Source organism: Panthera onca, chromosome B2, assembly GCF_046562875.1.
Source record: "Panthera onca isolate mPanOnc1 chromosome B2, mPanOnc1 haplotype 2, whole genome shotgun sequence".
NCBI lineage: Eukaryota > Metazoa > Chordata > Mammalia > Carnivora > Felidae > Panthera > Panthera onca.
Genome location: NC_138343.1, coordinates 106,183,808 through 106,202,842, shown reverse-complemented (window position 1 = coordinate 106,202,842; position 19,035 = coordinate 106,183,808). Strand labels below are relative to the sequence as shown.

General features: G+C 40.8%; 1 protein-coding gene and 1 long non-coding RNA gene across 3 annotated transcripts in view; one reads left to right on the top strand and one right to left on the bottom strand.

The window, feature by feature from the left end:
• SLC35F1 (solute carrier family 35 member F1) overlaps positions 1–19,035 on the bottom strand; it is a 415,217-nt gene that overhangs the window by 13,321 nt on the left and 382,861 nt on the right. The gene's annotated exons all lie outside the window — the stretch shown is intronic.
• The window catches only part of LOC132667569 (uncharacterized), a 54,527-nt gene that overhangs the window by 694 nt on the left and 34,798 nt on the right, over positions 1–19,035 (top strand). The window lies entirely within an intron of this gene.

Below are 19,035 nucleotides of genomic sequence, written 5' to 3'. Positions count from 1 at the left end.
TTCAACAACCCAATCCAGGCACTAAAGGGCCCAGATCCTTCAGCAATGAAGTTGGATCACCCAACCCCAGCCTGTCCTGGCCCTCTTAGAGATAGAGACAGAGAAAGATACATAAGCACACACATGTCTTATTGGTTCTAAGTCTTTGGAGAACCCTAATGCAATTGACAAAAGGAAAATCTGGTTATACTAAAGGTCTTAATGCTGATGTAAACCTTTCATAACAATTTCTCTCCATGGCAAGTTTTAGAAATGGAATATTTAATGATATTTTCCGGAGAATATCAAGCAGGGCCTCACAGAATGAGCTCTGGTGAGAATGGTGAGGTTCGCATCTCTGTTTGCCACTTTCTTGCTCTGTGGTCTTGGACAAGTTCCTTAACTCTCCAGGCCTGTGGTCACTCGTCTGTTAACTAAAGATAATAATACTTCCCACATGGGGCTGTTGTGAGCATTAAATGAAGTGTATGTGTGTGTGTATGAAACTTTTCATAATATGTATATTTCATAAATATATATATATTTTCACATATATGAAATTTTTGGTGCAGTGCTTGGCACATAGTAAATGTTCAATAAATGTCAGCTATTGTTAGCTTTACATCACAAAGAGTAAATGCTAAAGCACAGATAGATTTGAAAATTTCCTCAATAGTTCTTTCTGAAAAGGTCAGCATGAATCAAATTGAATTGCAAATGCATTTATGGAATTGGCAACAGCAATCAATCCATCTGGAGTGGAAGGTTTTTTGTCAATGCAAAGAATAAACCCTTGGTTTATAGGCTCAGTGTTTGAACTTATTTTCATGTTGAGCTCTCCTACAATGATGTGTAATTACATAAGTCACAGGAATCCTCATAAGTTTCTATTCTGCTTTACTTTATTAATTTGGAGCAACTACCCCCTGTCGGTACAAACCATCTTTGAGAATCCACAAGTATATGTAAGTTTAGCAATTCCTTTTGCTTCCTCGGTGTGGTAGGCTGAAAAGTGGCACCCATCCACATCCTAATGCCTGGAACCTTTGAATGTTAATTACTTCAGTTGAAAAAGGGTCGTTGCAGATATGATTAAGTTAAAGATTTTGAGGTGATAGATTATCCTGGGCTCTACAGACTGAATCATGTCCACTCCTCTAAATATGTATTTTGAAGCCATGGCCCCCAATGTGTCTTATATTTAGAAATGGGGCCTCTATGGAAGTATTTAAGGTTAAATGAGGTCATAAAGGTGAATTAGTGAATTAGTGTCCTTATGAGACACCAGAGAGCTCTCTCTCCCACCTCCCCCACCTCTACACATACACATGGAGAAATGGCCAAGTGAGGACATACTGAGAAGGTGGACGTCTACAAGCCAGGAAGAGAGCTTTCATCAGAAATTGAACCCTGCTGGGCCCTGGTCTTGGATTTCGAGGTTCCAGGTATGAGAAATAAATCCCTGCTGTTTAAGCTGCCCAGCTTGTGGTATTTTGTTATGGAGGCCTGAGCACACACTAACATAGCTAGGTTCAGGTGGGGCCTGAGTGCAATCACATGTATCTTATGAGGGGAGGCAGAGGGAGAGATCAGACACACAGAGAAGAAGGATATGCGAAGACACAGCAGAGGGAGTTTGGAGATGCTCCCCTTAAAGACTGTAGTGATGTGTAGCCATAAGCCCAGGAATGAAGGCCGCCACAGCAGCTGGAAGAGGCAGCGAACAGATTCTCCCCAAGAGACTCTGGATGGAGCATAACTGCTGAATTTTGGCCAGGTATATGGTACAGGCTGGACGGCCAGTTGGTACGAGCACACCCTGAATGCCCCTGTTAATCACCATCTTGAAAACGTAGAGATCTTGTCCTCCCTCTACATTCCCAGCAAGCAGAATGTAAAGGAGAATGTATTGTTCAGTGTTCAAGGTCAGGTGCTTTGGAGGTGGTCAACCTGGAGCGTCCCTCCTGTAATGAGGAGTGACCAGGTGGCATACCTTGATGTTTTGGAAATGCTGGCCATGCGAGGAGGGAAAGGCTACTGATAGTTGCTGGGTTAAGTTGCTGTGATACAAGCACTTGCTGCACGTAGATCCCAACAGCAGATGCTCCCTGGGCATAGGTTCCCCCAACAAACCTACCTCTTGATCACTGTCTCTGGGTCTTTCCTTTGGCCTCACTGGACCATCACCCACCCTAGGCTTAGAGTCTGCTGGGGTGCAGCTGCACACCCCTTGAAACAGATTTTGGTCTTCTGGTCCTCAGAACTGTGAGAGAATAAATTTCTGTTGTCTTAAGCCACCAAGTTTGTGGTAATCTGTTACAGCAGCCATATAGAACTAATAGACTCAGCAATGAATTATTCATTCAGTAACTTGGCTTACCTGTGAGCCGAGACCCTAGCTATCACTTCATTGTCCATCCAAATGGAGTTTCTACCATTTCATGAGCTGAGGATATAATGATAAATATGTTGGATATAACGCCATTCCTAGGTTCCAGTCTTTTGTGGGAGACGAGACTGAAAACATTAGAAGGAATTAATCTGTAATGTGATTTAGGAAACACTATGAAGGAAACCAACAGGTGACAGGTGACGTGAGAGTCTGGTGGAAGCTACTTAGATCATGAGGGAAGTGTTCTCTGCAGATGAGGCACTGAAGTTGAGACAGAAACAGCCATGGGAGGCCCTGGAGAAGAGCAAGTCCAGGCAGGGGGACATCAAGAGCAAGGGTCCCAAGGAGGAAAGGGCACAGTTCTATAACTAGAAGGATAGCCAATGTCGCTGATGTCTAACACTTAGTAGTAATTCATAGTTGAGTGCATTCTGTGTACCAGGTGCTGTTTAATGGGATTTACATTATTTGCCTTCCTAATAACTCATGAGGAAGCTATGATTATTTCCCCCTTTTAAAAATTTTTTCTTGGGGTGCCTGGGTGGCTCAGTCGATTAAGCTCCGACTTCAGCTCAGGTCATGATCTCACGGTTTGTGAGTTCGAGCCCCATGTCGGGCTCTGGGCTGACAGCTCAGAGCCTGGAGCCTGCTTCGGAATCTGTGTCTCCTTCTCCCTCTGCCCCTCCCCAACTTGTGCTCTGTCTCTCTAGATCTCTCAAAAAAGAAATAAATGTAAAAAAAAATTTTTTTTCAATTTTTTCTTTAACATTTATTTATTTGAGACAGAGAGAGAGAAAGAACAAGCTCGGGAGAGGCAGAGAGAGAGGGAGACACAATCTGAAGCAGGCTCCAGGCTCTGAGCTGTCAGCACACAGCCCAACGGGGGGGGGGGGGGGGGGGCGAACTCTCAAACCACGAGATCATGACCTGAGCCGAAGTCGGACATTTAACCCACTGAGCCACACAGGAGCCGCATTTCCCCCTTTTAAAGGGAAACACAATATGGTGCTCAAGTGCCAAGAGTGGAGGTTGGAGCCATAAAAGCATAGGCTACTCAGGAACAGTGTGTAGGCCCTTAGAGGTCAGCATGGCATTTAAATTTTGCTCAAAATGCAATGAGAAAGAAGGGTGTTCAGCAGAGGAGAGTATTATCTAATTGGTGTTTTAAAAGGATCACTCTGGGGGCGCCTGGGTGGCTTAGTCGGTTAAGTGTCCAACTTTTGATTTGGGCTCAGGTCATGATCTCACGGTTTGTGGGATGGAGCCCAGTGCTCCAGTGCAGCTCAGTGCAGTCCAGACTGCTTGGGATTCTCTTTCTCCCTCCCTCTTTGCCCTACCCCTCCGCTCGCATACGTGCACTCTCTCTCAAAATAAATAAATTAACTTAAAAAAAAAAAAATAAAAGGATCACTCTGGCTGCTGGTGGGTGATTAATTGTAGCAATGAATTAAGTGGAAGCAGGCCGACCAGGAGACTACTGCAACGGTCTGAATGAGAGATGCTGGCGTTTGAACTAAGATGATGGCAGTAGAAATAGAATACATTTTAGAGGAGGAGCAACAAAGAGAAATGAAGACTGAATCTCAATTACTGAAGCTGACTATTCTGAGGGTATGTGATTGTTTTCTAAGCATTTCTCATGGTGTGTTTCTTCCCGTATTTTCACACATCATCTCTTTAAACGGAGAGGAGGTACACTTAACATCTTCTATGGTACTAGCATAAACTATTTGTTGTTGTAGGTATAATTCCTCCCGGTGTTTAATCTATAAAGTTCTCCCATTTCTCCAGCGGTCTCCATTCTTGCAACCTGAGAAGTATTCTATGTGGAGAGAACCATATTTAGGAAAGCCCAATTAATAACAACACTGCTTAAGTATGGTAATCTTAGCAAACAAAGCTGCTGTCAACTTCCTCCAAAGTATTTTCATCTCATATCAGTTTTTAAAAACCAACCTTCAGAGAAGTACGGAGTACTGTGATGAACGTCTTGGAGCTGAGGGAGGTTCAATAGAGTGTTCAGGGCACCATCTTGTAGTGACAGCTGACATAGTGCCCAAGGCCTTGACCCTCCACCCAATTCTCTTCCCATCTCCCAATTGTTTCATTAACTGCATTGCAACATAATTCTTTTTGTTCTTCTATTCCTTACATTCACGCTTCTGAAAGCAATTCATATATTTATGCATATGGGAAGGACTCAACTTTAATTCAACACATCTTGGAATAACCTTAATGGATTATTGATGAAGTTGGATGCTATTCTTTCTCAGTTCACAGAAACAAACAATCACCAAGAAATATTATCACAGCTGTGTAGGGAGGGAACCTTTGACAAAATGAAAAATTAGCTTCTCCTACAACCATATTGGGATTCTTTATTTCTCTGTCTCACATGTACCTGGTAATGGCAGGAAAGACAGAAAAATAAAATAAATGGATGAGTAATTGATTGTAAATAATATCATGATGTGGCAGATGTCAAGAGGGAAATCACATTATGGTTTTAATAGTTAATAATTTTTTTCTAAATAAGTTTGGTACCTGATGAATAGCTTCCACCTTCTCTTAAGTAACCCTCAACACTCACTTTCTAATTCCAAAATATCACTAAGGAGTATTGGCATCACACCCAGAATATTTGGTTATTCCATAATAAAATCTTACAACATCGTTATCACTACATTTCCACAGTATGGTATAATCCTCAAAATCCATAATGTGCTATCACAAACGTGATAGACATTCAACAACAGTGTTAGTGTCTTATTCCCCTTTTAAATTAAATTTTGTACTTGTTATAAAAATCATTTCAAACAGAGAGGGAGGCAAACTGTAAGAGACTCTTAAATACAGAGAACAAACTGAGGGTTGATGCAAAGGGTCGGCGGGGCGTCGGGGAATGGGGGATGGGCACTGAGCAGGGCACTTGCTGGGATGAGCACTGAGATTTGTATGTAAGCGATGAATCACGGGAATCTACCCCCGGAGTCAAGAACACACTGTATACACTGTATGTTAGCTAACCTGACAATAAATTATATTTTTTTTAAGAAAAGACTAAAAAAAATAAAATCATCTAATGTCTTAAGGCTTAAAAACATTTTGAACTTTGGGTTTGTTGCTACTATATACACACATTTTAAAAAATCAGAATTGAGAGCTGTCTTCTAAATTTGATATCCATGAACTGATAGGTTCATATCCATGAACCATAACCATCCATGATGTCTCTGACTATAGTTTTGAGGGAGATGGGCAAAGTGAGATATCACCAAACTGTAAAGAGATTTGTCACTTGGAAATGACTGCCTTTATTGTCTAGCCTGTGTGTATAAGGGCCTCTTTTCTCTGGACATGTGATTCTGGGAAAGTTAACTCGATAATATTATTGTTATCTGATATTGCCGGTTCTTCTGAGGCACATTACATATATGAAACTTTTGGAATGCGCTTCATGTCTACAGATGCCTTTGCTTCATCTTTCTCTGTAAGTGATGACTTTAATATCCCTTCCCTTTCACATCTTCGCTCAGGGCCACAGGTTTGCACTGGCACCCCACTCATGCCTCTGTGCAAAATGCAAATAACAAACCAATAAACTGAAGACATTTCCCTGGACTGAATGCATGCCGTGGGTATCCCTGTAACAAAACTAACAGATATGGCCTTAGATGCCACCAAGAACTGAAACAGAAGGCGCATGCACCGCTTAATGCTAAAACTAGGGAGAATTATTACAATTAGCCTTACAAGCAAGTCTGTACACTTGAAATGCAAAGAGATTTGTAACATTTTGTGTACAGCTTTCAGTAGCTTTATTAATGACACACCTTTCAGAGGAGATGGCCGTTTCCTGGTGCTGAGGATTAGTGAAAAGTTTGCAAGGACAGTCATGGTTTACATCGGGTGTCAGTAAACCAACAAATCTGGCAGCTGCCTGGTTTTGTAAAGTTTTATTGGAAGGTAGCCATGTCCATGGCAGTTGAGTAGCTGTGACAGAGACCGCCTGGCCTCCAGAGCCCGAAATATGTATAATCTGATCTCTTACCACTTTGCTGACCTCTGTGCATGTAAACAACATAAATATAGATATGGCAATATAGTATGTGATAATGACTCAATTCACAATTTCGCTGTGGGATGACTTACGAATGTCTGAATGTTACATAGGATTCTTCCTATACAAAGAATACATTTCTCTGCAAATTTTCAATCCCCGCTGCGAGCTCCATTCTTCCACACCCCCACGATACTGTAATAGTTACTATGACACTGAACCAGTTTTCTAGGCTTCGTGTTACCTGAAGACATTCTCTAAACAATCCACCAATTCAATCAAAGAATGAATCAAAATAGTGGCTTGCTATCTTGGGATCTATTTTTTTCTTTATTTTTCGGCTGGTCGCATCCACTGGAGATGTAAGAGTCCATATCGATCAACAGCTTTTTTGCTTCTAATGTGAAAATTCCTAGATAATGTTCAGCCTAGAAAAGTGAGGTTTAACCTTTAATGTTTCTTGTAGAGATAAGCCTTGCACTGAATAAATAATTGCTGAACACATACTGCACCAGGTGCTGTGCTAGGTGCTGTACCAAGGGTCCAGCAGAAAGGGAACTCTGTCATCAGGAGCTTTGTACTTACTTCTCACTTAAGGTCAGTCCTTTTATCTAAAGGTAGAACTGGTTAGTATACAAAGGAAACACCAGTACAATCAATAACTGCTTTCTCTGTGAGACGGATCTCCACAGAGCAACTACACACAGCTACTCTTCTGCACACTAATGCCCGGGTTCCATGCAGCATCGAGAAGGAACTGGACGTAAAGCCAAGCACCAAATTTACATTCAAGCTCAACTGAGTTACCTTCCTGAATATGAAGCTCCACAGAATGGTTTACAATGTATTTATTTTTAAAATAAAACCACAGCCCAAATCGATTTAAATGAGAAAGAGACTCGGCATGTGACTAAGTTAGTCCTTGGCAATGTAATGAGCGAAGAGTTTTGCTACGTGAAAATAATGAGGAAAACAGACACAAAGAAGCACTTCCCCTTTGTGTTCATGCTTGTCTATTAAAACTGAGAATAAACCCCTTGAAACCTTCCGATCAGTGTCTGGTCGCACTTCTGGCGCATCTTGCAATGGCAGAGATTCGTATTTAGACCTCCTTTTTATTAGAGGGTATTGCTAGCTTTATGTATTTTCAGGATAGAAACAACTTTATCGTTTTATGATTATAAAAATAACGTATGCACATGGTTTCAGCAACTATGTAATTTATGCAACACTTGAAAGTGGGCAGAACATAAAATACAAGCCCTCAGAAGTCTACCATCCTTAATAATGGCATTATTTACTGAGTGTTCACTGTGGCAGCCACTGCAGTGAGTGATTTACATTTCTATACTCATTTCTGTACCGGGAACTCTGATGCTGCCAGTTACACAGCATCCACTATTATCACCCCCATTTGCTGAAGGAGGAACTAGAGATGAAAGTATAGTAACTTTTGCACAAGGCTGTATAACTGGCTAGCGTCCGGGGTTCCTGTATAGAATTCAGGGGTGCTGTAAACCTAGACAAAGACCCTGCATTTTTATCTCCATTGACCTCTAACTGTCATTTAACATTTCTCCATTATAAATGTAAGCAATGAGCCGCACTGGTATCGGCAGTACCTTAGAATTTTTGCCAACAGAAATCACATATATTTTCATAGCACATGTCGACTGCTGCAGATCATTCCAGACCTGCACTCATCACTGCTTTGAAATGACAGTAGTTATTAGGCGTGCTTCTAGATCCTGTGATTTGTATATTACTATATCATCACGTTTAAAAATATTTTGTTAACTTTATTTTAATATAATCAGCCTGCTTTGTAATGCCAAGTATTTTATTTTAGACATGTGAAAACGTTGTGAAAAGGATCCCTAAGCTTTACCAGACCAACAAAGGGGACTATAGTATGAAAAAGTTAGGGACCCTTTGGTAGAGAGCGAGCTGAAATTAACACCCAGGTGGTCTGACTCTGGAGCCTGACATGCAACAACTTTGCCATTCTACCTGCCCTTGGCCTTGTGTTCACATTTTGGTGGATATACTTACTTTCAGATCTCTCTAATTTGGAAAGAATAGATTAAATGGCGATTAGGCAAACTCAGGGAAAAGTCAAGGAAACATTCTCAGGAACAAACACCCTTTCCTACTTCCTCATATTCTCAAGGAGGCAGGATGGGGAAGCCTTGGAATCTACCATTATCTGAGGCTCTGAGGAGAACTGGGCAGTGAGGGTGGTGGGGGTGGGGGAGGCAGTTCAAGGCCACCAAGGAACTGTACTCCTGGGAATGGGACAGGTCACTGACCAAGCTGACCTGCAAGTGTAAAGACACCAGAGACATTCTCAAACAAAAAGAACCCAGAGATCTGACACTTGTAGGCCCTTTTTTGAGAAACCCCCAAACTACTGAACAATAAAATCCAGTAACTCAAAAGACTGAAAAGGATTGGATATAGTTCTCAGTTTTTCAACAAAACAAAACTAAACTAAACAAATCTCAATAACTATAAAGTTCTGAGAAAAAGAAAATGTAACTTAGGAAAAGTACCCTTTGAATATAAATAAATATAAGAAATGTCTTCAAGGAAGTAAAGACTTGGGAGATACTGTTCAAGTCCCTGTGAACACTTCCTGACAGACGCACTGCCAGCCCAATGGCACTTTTCCAGTGACTGTGAACTTTTTCTTTCTTCAAGGCACTTGACTAGCATCTGTTGTAAAGTATTTCCTAGAAATGGACAAATAGCACTGTGGACAGCCTGTACAACCGTACATAGCAGCCCTGCTTCCTAACAATAGCAGTAGTGATAAAATCTAAGACATAAAGCAAAATAAAGAATGCAGAAAACAAGAGCCTGCGTTTCAGGGACTGGTGGTATATATAGGAAATGTAGTTAAGTATGGAAATATGGCTTAAAACCCATAAAGATTATGTTGATTAAAATGCACTGTTAAAATCATTGATAATATAAAAACAGTACAACAGAAGTCAGGAAATGAGGGAGGGACAGTATTATCTTTCATAGAAGGGAGTACATAAAAACTCTCAACACTTACAGAGTTGAAAACTAGTCTTGGTAGCTCCTGAAGATGTGTGGAGGGGTGGCTCTGCTTTAGCCTTTAGGTTTGAGCCAAGCTTTGTTCTTTATCTCAGCAAGCTGATGCCTGGCTTCTGTGAGCTTGGCTCGTTTATCTTCTAGACAATGGAAGATGGACACATACAGGTTGGATGACAAAATTAGGTGTCTGCGTATGTAGGAGGGGGCTGGACTGTGCACCTAGTGACAAGCACATCCCGTGCATTCTCCTGGGAGACAACTAGCTGGTTTTTCCTGGCTATGCTCCAGTGCAACCACAAGCCTTTCCATTTGAAACTTCTGCAACCTTTCTAGCTCATTCTGTTTTCCCTACAGCTTGTCCTGATAATGTGAGTTCAAAATATTTGTGATGTGTAGTTTATGAATAGACTTTTGTAAAAGGAATTCAGACTTCTGGCTACAGTTCTGGACCTGCCTCACAATCTATCCCAACTTGTCTAATCCTTCCACTATTTCTAGTAAATGGGAATTGCTAATGTGGCAGAGATTGGCTACTTCACTGAACCTATATTCTTTCCTTCCTGTATGAACAGCTTAGCTACATTTCCCAGCCTCCCTTGCGATTAGGTGTGGCCATGTGACTGAGTTCTGGCCAAAAGAATGAGCAAGAGGTTATGTATACTACTCTAGACACAGCCATAAAAGTCTCCAGGCTGTCTCAAGAGAAACTCTAAGAACCTAGCCCAGGGGCTGGCAAACTTTTTCTTAAAGGGCTAGATAGTAAATATTTTAGGCTTGTGGGTCACACAGTGTCTGTCACAACTACTCAAAGTTGTCATTGTAGGGTAAGAGCAGCCATGGTTAATATATAAAGAAATGGGCACGAGTGTGCTCCAGTAAAACTGTATTTATGAAAACAAGGGGCTGGCTTGCAGATCCTACTTTGTTAATCCCCGCCCTAGAGGATGGCAGAGCCACAACATGGAAGGAGTCTGGGTTTCTGAATGGCTACATGGGGAGCATTGTCTCCTGTCCGCAGAAGCTAGCAGCACTTACCCTAGTTAATTTAGGAAGATGGTGCTCTCAAAAGACTCTGTACTGAGCTTTCAGGCAGGCGGAAACCAAGTTCAAACATTCATTGCTCTATCACCTCCGTATTTCATGTGAAATACTTTGGGGCCTCAATGATGCCAATTTCTCCAATTCTTTACTCACCAGTGAGAGTTTAAAAAATATGAAAAGAGTCATAAAAGGTAAGCATTAATTTAAAACCTCCCATTTAGGGGCACCTGGGTGGCTCAGTCGGTTGAGCACCCCACTCTTAATTCCGGCTCAGGTCATGATCCGTGGGTGGTGGGATCGAGCCCCGTGTCGGGCTCTGTGCTGAGTGTGGTGCCTGCTTAAGGTTCTCTCTCTCTCTCTCTCTCTCTCTCTCTCTCTCTCTCTCTCTCCCCTTCTTCCCCTCTCCCCTGCTCAGACTCTTTCTCTCTAAAATTAAAAAAAATAATAAAAAAATCAAAATCTCCCATTTATAATTAGTATTATGCACTTAAAAATCATAGCCTTTGAAGATGCCGTACTTACCAAAGGAAATACAACAAGCTGCCTCTGAGGGTATTTTTATAAGATTGTGCACTATTGCTGTTATGCTCACTGGCTGCCACAGGCTGAGGCTGCCTGCCTTGGCTGCTCAAGGGCAGTTGCATTACTCAAATTGCTCACCGCCACAGAGGATCAACAGTTGCTTGGCTCTGGATCCTGATCCCCAGCTAATGAAAGATTCCACTGTTAACGCAACCTCTGCAAACTCTCTGGCATTGGCACTCAGATATTAAGGATGCTTGAGATTGTTGGTCTATTCAAGTTTCAGTGGTTTGGAATCTCAGCCTTTGCATTAATCCACTTGGTGATTTTTAGTGTTCTTGTCATCTTTATTTATAAATGAAAAGTTAAGCACCCAAACAGTGCCTGGCACATAGCAGGCATAGAATAAATAAATATTTGCTGAACGAAGTTCTTTGAGATTCAGTGTATAATCACATATTATTAAGTTATACCCACATCCGAGGTTACTAAACTTTTCTTGCCAAGTCTCTTATAACAACAACAACAACAACAAGAACAACAAAACCAGTTAGAGAAACTGGCACATGTGGGATGAAATTTTTAGTGGCTGACAGAATGGGTCAGGAAGGATCATGGGACTCTACACCTGTCCTCACAGGATGTAATGTGGATTGCTAGAATAGGCAGTTGACAATGTAAGAAACTTTTATGATTACTTGTCAAAAACAACTCACAGCAATTACAAAAATCAGTCAGGTATAAAGATGAGGCTAAACAGGCAGAATGTTTTCTAATGAACACATACAGATGAAATTCTAAAAAATTCACATGAATCACATTACCCAGAATAGTTGAAGTAGCCTTCTTGGACAAGTGATTCTGAAATTACTCTCTCCCCTTTTTTTAGTAGTGCATATTTGGATGATAAAAACATTTTCCCTGATGTGTGAATATAAGTTTTATGGAGACTTTGCTTTCCTAAAATGTTACTCTTCCAATAAGATCACCTGTGGTTTCAGGCTGCTCAGTGTGGGGAACCATATAGACCAGTGGCCAAGGGGGAGCGTTAAAAGGAATTTAGAGAGAATTTACAATGTTCATTTCTTCTCTATCAGTTTCATGTTTATTTTGATGCAGCTACAAAAAATAATCACTACTTATGCAATTACTCTCAACTTTATTACAGCTATTCTGTGGCAATATTAAACCTTGAAAAGGTAATCGCAAAATGTGTGAAGTAAGCCATTTTCTATTGTAAATGTCAAGCAAAAAGGAATATTCTGCATATTCAACACTGGCTGCTATCTTCCTGAAGAATGTTCAGCATATGATGGCATACTGTAAAAGAATTTATTGGCATTTTATTTTAATAGCACCTGAATGTTTTGTATTTATGGCTATCACCTAAAAATCCTATTGTAAGCAATGAAGGAATCAAGGAATCCAGCGGAAAATGACTGATACAATATTTTCTAAATTTGTATCATGAGACCCAGTTTTGCCTTTTCAAACAAGGAATAAGAGAAAACTCACAAAATGTTGTTAAAAGCTACACCTTGTTACAAAATCTTAAAATAAGTTGTATCCTAAAAGTGGAATGAGATAGGGATTACTAATTCCGAGACATACATTTAATCAGAGAAATGGTTGCCATTTATAAGCCATCTACTCCCTTCAAAAACTCCATAAGGCAGGTATCATCACCCTGAAGTTGGGAAAGGATAAATACCTGGTCCAAAGTAATTAAAGAGTAAAAAGAAGCCACACTTTAAGTCTAGGCTCCTTTGACTTGGCAGTCTGTGGTCTGCTAAACATACCGTGTTTCTGAATTCATTCTTCACCCAGGAGACGTTCAGTAGCCCTCCCGCCCTAATCCATTTTCTCCACACATGCCTGAGTGTTCTCTTTGTTAAAGTCACATAAGAGCAGGTAGCCAGAACGACTTTAAAAATCAGCTGGGAAATTCAACAGAGTGCAGTGTCTATCTAGGTGGAGAACGTGTCTTCTTCGACCAGATGCAGCTTCTAAAAGAGCACAGCCATTATGTCCGAGCAGGTCTGGCTTGGAACCAATGTACCCTCACTTATCTTGGTGTAATTACTAATAGTCCTCTTGTGGCAAGTGAAGTGATGGCCCCCAAATGTGTTTACATCCTGATCCCTGGAAGCTGTGAGTATGTTACTTTATGTGGTAAAAGGGACTCCCCAGATGTGATTAAATTAAGGATTATCTGGGCAGGCCCAATATGATCACACCAGGGTCAGATTTGAAGATGCTATACTGCTGCCTTTCCAGATAGAGTTTGGGGCCATGAGCCAAGGACTGCAGACCGCCTCTAGAGGGTGGGAAGGGCAAGGAAACAGATTCTCCCCTAGAGCCTCCAGAAGCCACACACTCTGTTAACAACTTTAGCCCCATGAGACTTCTGACCTCCCATGCTGTAAGATAATAAATCTGTGTTGGTTTAAGTCACTATGTGGTAATTTGTTAGAGCAGCCATAGAAATCTAATCCTTTCCATTTCAAAACTGTCCTGTTTGTACAATAAGTATAAGGGGATAGAATTCATAACTGATCAAGCTCTAACCCTGAAAAGCCAACACACCATCAAATTGTACATCTCTTTCTGGGTTTGGTGATGGGGGTCTCTGAGGCCCAATAAAGCTCATTTTCTGTACTTTCCATGGATTGCTATAGATTTAGTGTTCTGGATTCAATAATGTTGTCAGATAACAAAGAAGAGACACATATAACCACTTCTCAAAAGTCTTGTAAAATTAGGGTTTGCAAGAGCACTATACCATGCAGGTAGTCTAATTCAGAATTAGGTCATTTGCTTCCCTGGGACATGGGGCTTTATTGCCCAGTCAGCATGGCAGTCAGCACAAGAGGGAGAGAAGGTACAGACTGTGTACTGACGGGTGGGGAAGGGAATGAATTTCTTCCAAAGGTGGAAAGCAAGAAAAAGCAAATAATCAATGTTGGGCAGGAGTGGTTCATTTAATCATTTAGTTCTGCCTGGGTAAGCAACATCTGTGAGCAAATAGCCCCCCACCCCCTTGCAACTTGCAGATATTTATAACCAGACCAGAAGGTTATTTAGAGTAAAGACATCATGATTAAGTGAGGGAATAAACTGTAAGTGCAGACTATAGTGAAACCAAGTGAGATCTTGGAAGGCACTGGTCAATCGCCAGTACTGAAGTGGGAGGCCCCTCCACATTGTCCCTCTCACAGTCGTGTCTGGCTTCCTCCAGTGAAAGTAACTCCCAAGCCAGTCCCTTCCACTTTCAGATGGCTAATTGCTAACAAGATTCTTTTTATTTAGCTATAATCTTATCATCTTCGCCCTTTGGTCCTAGTTCCACTTTATGTGGCTGCAGCCACATAAAGTCAGTCTGAAGTACTGGGCTCTCGATTCTGGCTGCATCAGAGGATCATCTAGGGAGCCTTCAAAAATCTAATACCCAGGCTGTACTGCAGACTGTATAAATCAGGATCAGTGGGAGGGGGGACCCAAGCATCAGTATTTTTAAAACTCTTTAGATGATTCCAATGTGCAGCCAAGGTTGAGGGTTACTGGCTTAAACTCTCTTCCTCACGACACTCTTTATAGAGTTAGAAGTCACCCTCACCTGAGCTGAATTTTCTCTTCCTTAGGCTGACTTTCATCCATCCCCTCAGAACAGGGGATTTGAGGCAACTGGCAATCATAACTGAGCAGCCCTGGAGAAGAGCACTGTTGGGGACCCTCAGGGAAGACTTGTGGCCTGGGGTCCATGGTGGGATTGACTTGGTTCCTTTCATGTTTTTAAAAGTATAACCAGATCGATAAATTGCACTTCATCAAAACTAAACTTTTTATGATTCTAGGTACACTAACAAGACAATGAAGAGACAACTACAGAGTGGGAGAAAATATTTACAAATCATGTATCTGACAAGTGTATATACTACCCAGCATATATAAAGAAATATTATAATCAATGATAAAAAACCAAATAACTCAATTAAACACACACACACACACACACACACACACACACAGAAATATGACCCATCACATGACATCACCATTTTTGAACTTTGCAAAATTTGCCAAGATTTTTGCATTAACCATAAATTGCTTACGATGATAAAAGTACCACCAATAAGCATTATTTAAAAATCAATTTTCTGAGATGGCCCATCCGGCTCTAGTGGGAAACCGACAAGCCATTCAGACCCACCCTTCTCCCTAGCTCTAGAAAGCCTCCCATCTGGGGAAACCCAAGGCCAATTTCAGAGGCAGGCAAGCTGGGCCAGGGAGAAAAAGTCCTGAATTTTCCAAACAATGTCTATTTGACTGCAAATTCAAGCACTGCTTGGGAGATTCTTTTAGAAAAGGGGAGAAGGAAAGGTTTTTATTTCTAGATTTAAATTGAGTATTCAACTTATTTCTTTGCAGATATTAAACTCCATTCATAAAACAAGGAAAGAACAGTACAAGGCAGTATTTATTCAAGAACTCAGAGGTGTGGAGTCAACTGTAGGTACAATACAAGTGAAGGGGAAGTAGGACTAGAGCATTGTCTGTGTTGTAATATTGGTTACCATAATAACAGGGCTTTGCAAATACTGCCTCTTTGCAGGGCTCCTGATTGGTCAATAGGATTCTCAAACTATTTTAAAGATCTCTGTTTCAAAAGAGAAATGAAACGGACCAATTATAAGACTTATTTTAAAATGATTTAAAAAAAGAAGAACACTGAAACATTCAATGTGAGCAAAAATTTAGTATACGCTCAGTCCCCAAATTATTTATATTAGCCCAAAAGAGGTATCACCCGAATTCAATAATTAAGGATTGTTAAATCAATGGTTCTCAATAAACATATGGAGACATTTTTGATTGCCACTATCAGGGGGACGCTATTGACATTGAGTGGGCAAAGACCAGAGACGCCATTAAACATCCTATAATGCACATGACACACCCCCTTAGCCCAGCAAAGAATCTCCTGGTCTAACATGTCAATAGTGCCATGGTCGAGACAACCTGGGTACCTAAAACTGTTACATGGGATACTATATATCCATTAAAAGAATCTTGTGAGTGATTCTCAACTCTGGTTGTGTATTAGGATAAGTGATGAATCCCCTGTAGAGCTTCGAAAAGGCCCCATTCCTGACCAAACAGTATCAGACTCTCTGGAGTGGGACCTGGGCATGACTATGTTTTATATTCTCTCCAAGTGATTGTAATGCATAGACAGAGTTGAGAACCACCCATTCAGACTCACATACATATTATGTATAGATATTGAATGACAAGGGGATATATACATGCTGAGTTTACATAAAGCATGTAACAAAGTAGTTTTTTATTAAATTTTATTAAATTTTATTTTATTTAATAAATTACATTTAATAAAAATGTAATTTATAAAATATTTTTCATATTAAATAAAAACGTATTTTATTGAAATACAAATGAACTATAAAGTACATATATACTATAAAAACATATATACTATAAAGTTGTATTAATTTGTAATTGCATTTATCTGTATTTTTTGACTTTCTCACAATGAACATGTATTCGTAATAAAAGCCAATAGACCACTCTGGAAAACAGTTTGGCAGTATCTTATAAAATTAAACATGTTATGACCATATGCCTTGAACTAGGACTCTTGGCTGTTTATTGCAGAGCAATGAAAACTGTTCACATGAGAATCTGTATATGAATGTTCAGAGCGGCTTTATTTATAATAGCCCTAAATAGAAAAAAACCCAGATGTCCTTCACCGAGGGAATGGTTAAATAAATCATGGTACATCTATCTCATGGAAAAGTGCTCAGAAATAAAAAGGAATGGACTACTGACATATGAAACAATCTGGATGAATCTCTAGAGAATTATGCTGAGTGAAAAAAGTCAAACCCAAAAGGTTACTTACTGGTTAATTCCATTTACATACCATCCTTGAAGTGACAAATTTAGAGAAATGGAGAATAAACACAAAGTTTTGCAGCATTCTGAAGGGTGGGGGAGAAGCAAGTAGGCATGCTTGTGAAGGGTAACATGAGCACCCTTGTGGGGATGAAAATGTTCTGTATGCTGATGCATCAGTGTTAATATTCGGATATTGTGCTACAGCTTTGTGAGATGTTACCAATGGGGAAAACTAGGTGAAGGGGAAATGGGGATCTCTCTGTATTATTTCTAAAACTTCATGTGAATCTATTATTATCGTGAAAGTCTAATTAAAAAATTTTTAATGTTTATTTATTTATTTATTGAAAGAGAGAGAGAGATTTATTGAAAGAGAGAGAGAGAGAAAGAAAGAAAGAGAGACAGAGCATGAGTAGAGGAAGGGCAGAGAGAGAGGGAGACACAGGATCTGAAGCAGCTCCAGGATCTGAGCTGTCAGCACAGTGCCCGACGCGGGGCTCGAACTCATAAACTGCGAGATCATGACCTGAGCTGAAGTTGGATGCTCAACTGACTGAGCCACCCAGGTGCCCTGGAAGCTTAATTTAAAAAAAAAGACAATAGGGATCAATTTTAACCAGAGAAAACACCTATTGTGTTGAACCAATCGTGGGAAAGAAATGTATCTGTTAAACAGTAACAAAATATATGTACATGGTGAAACATTGCTTTGAGAAATAAAAACATCCACCACACCTCCAAATTGGTGAACACAAGAATTCAATTTTCAGATAACACAGCCTCCCTTCTGATGGCATGATGAAGGCTTACTACATGGCTTCCTCTCCAGCAAACTTCCTCATCCCAAGTAAGAAGCAACACACATGCTGGGAGAGGAAGATAGAGTGCACTTGGGAAGGCACTAGCTGTGGATGCCTAACAGCAGAGGAGAGAAGAAGAATGGTGGCCACTGTGCTGAACAGGTAAGACCGTGGCTAGGTGGTCCCCAGGGCTCTGGAAAATAATTGGGTGTGGTGGAGGGGGCATCTCAGGAGAACTGCTCGTCCCAACACTGTGACTGGGAGAAATGGAGGAATATGCTGTGACTTTTACTTTTACCCCCATGAGGACCAGTGTGTGCTCAGGAAACAGAGATTGTACCTTCTAGACAAAACAAATTACAAACAATGTATAAAGGCTGTCATTTTTTTTGCCACCACACTGGGCACAGGGCTCCTTATAAAACAGGGATGCAGCCCTTTCCCTGTCTTCTGCCATGGCCATTTTCTCTACCTCTTGTCTTTCAGATCTGCTTCTGGTCCTCTCGGCTAACCTTGTTTGTAATCTTTTTTCCACCCGCGTCTGCCCTTCTTAGTCTGTTTCTTGGCTATGACTTTGGCTCATCCAGTAATATTTCTGATTATTCACTTCAGCTGCATTGTTAGCCAGTCTCCCTGGTGATAGGAGACTTTCAGGAACATGGCCATATGGGATGCTGGGGACCAGCGTCATCTCAAGATGGTCATCTCATACTCTTGCCAGCTCAGCCTTTCTTAGGGAACCTCCAAACGTGGTTTGACCTGGTTGTAGATGCCCTGCCCACCAACATGGCCCATCAGTGGGCCACACCCATGTGCTAGCGATGTTAGCTGTAATATCACTGCTGAGGCGCTTGACTAGAAGCGACCAGAGTATATTATCTCTTTCTTCTGCCTCTTCTTTTGCCTGCCCTAGTTTGGTCTTGTTTGTCTGGATATTTCATACTGGTCCTTTTGCACCCTGTTCAGAGTCCCCACTGACCCAATCAACTGTTAATGTCTGAAGTGAGTGCAGTGTTTAAAAGATAGAATCTGACTCCACTGACCCATAATTGATTAGTCCTGTCTGCTGTGGGTGAGCAGGTTGGTCATCTGGGATTTGAAAAGACTGCCATGTTTGGACTGAATACTTTCTTCTTTACTTCGGGCTGATATACTAACTGCAAATGCTTCAAAAGATCTCTTTGCATTCATTTAGTCCAAGCCCTAATCTTTCAGTAAAGAAGCAATATTTCAAGTGCATTAGCATTTTCCACTCAAGC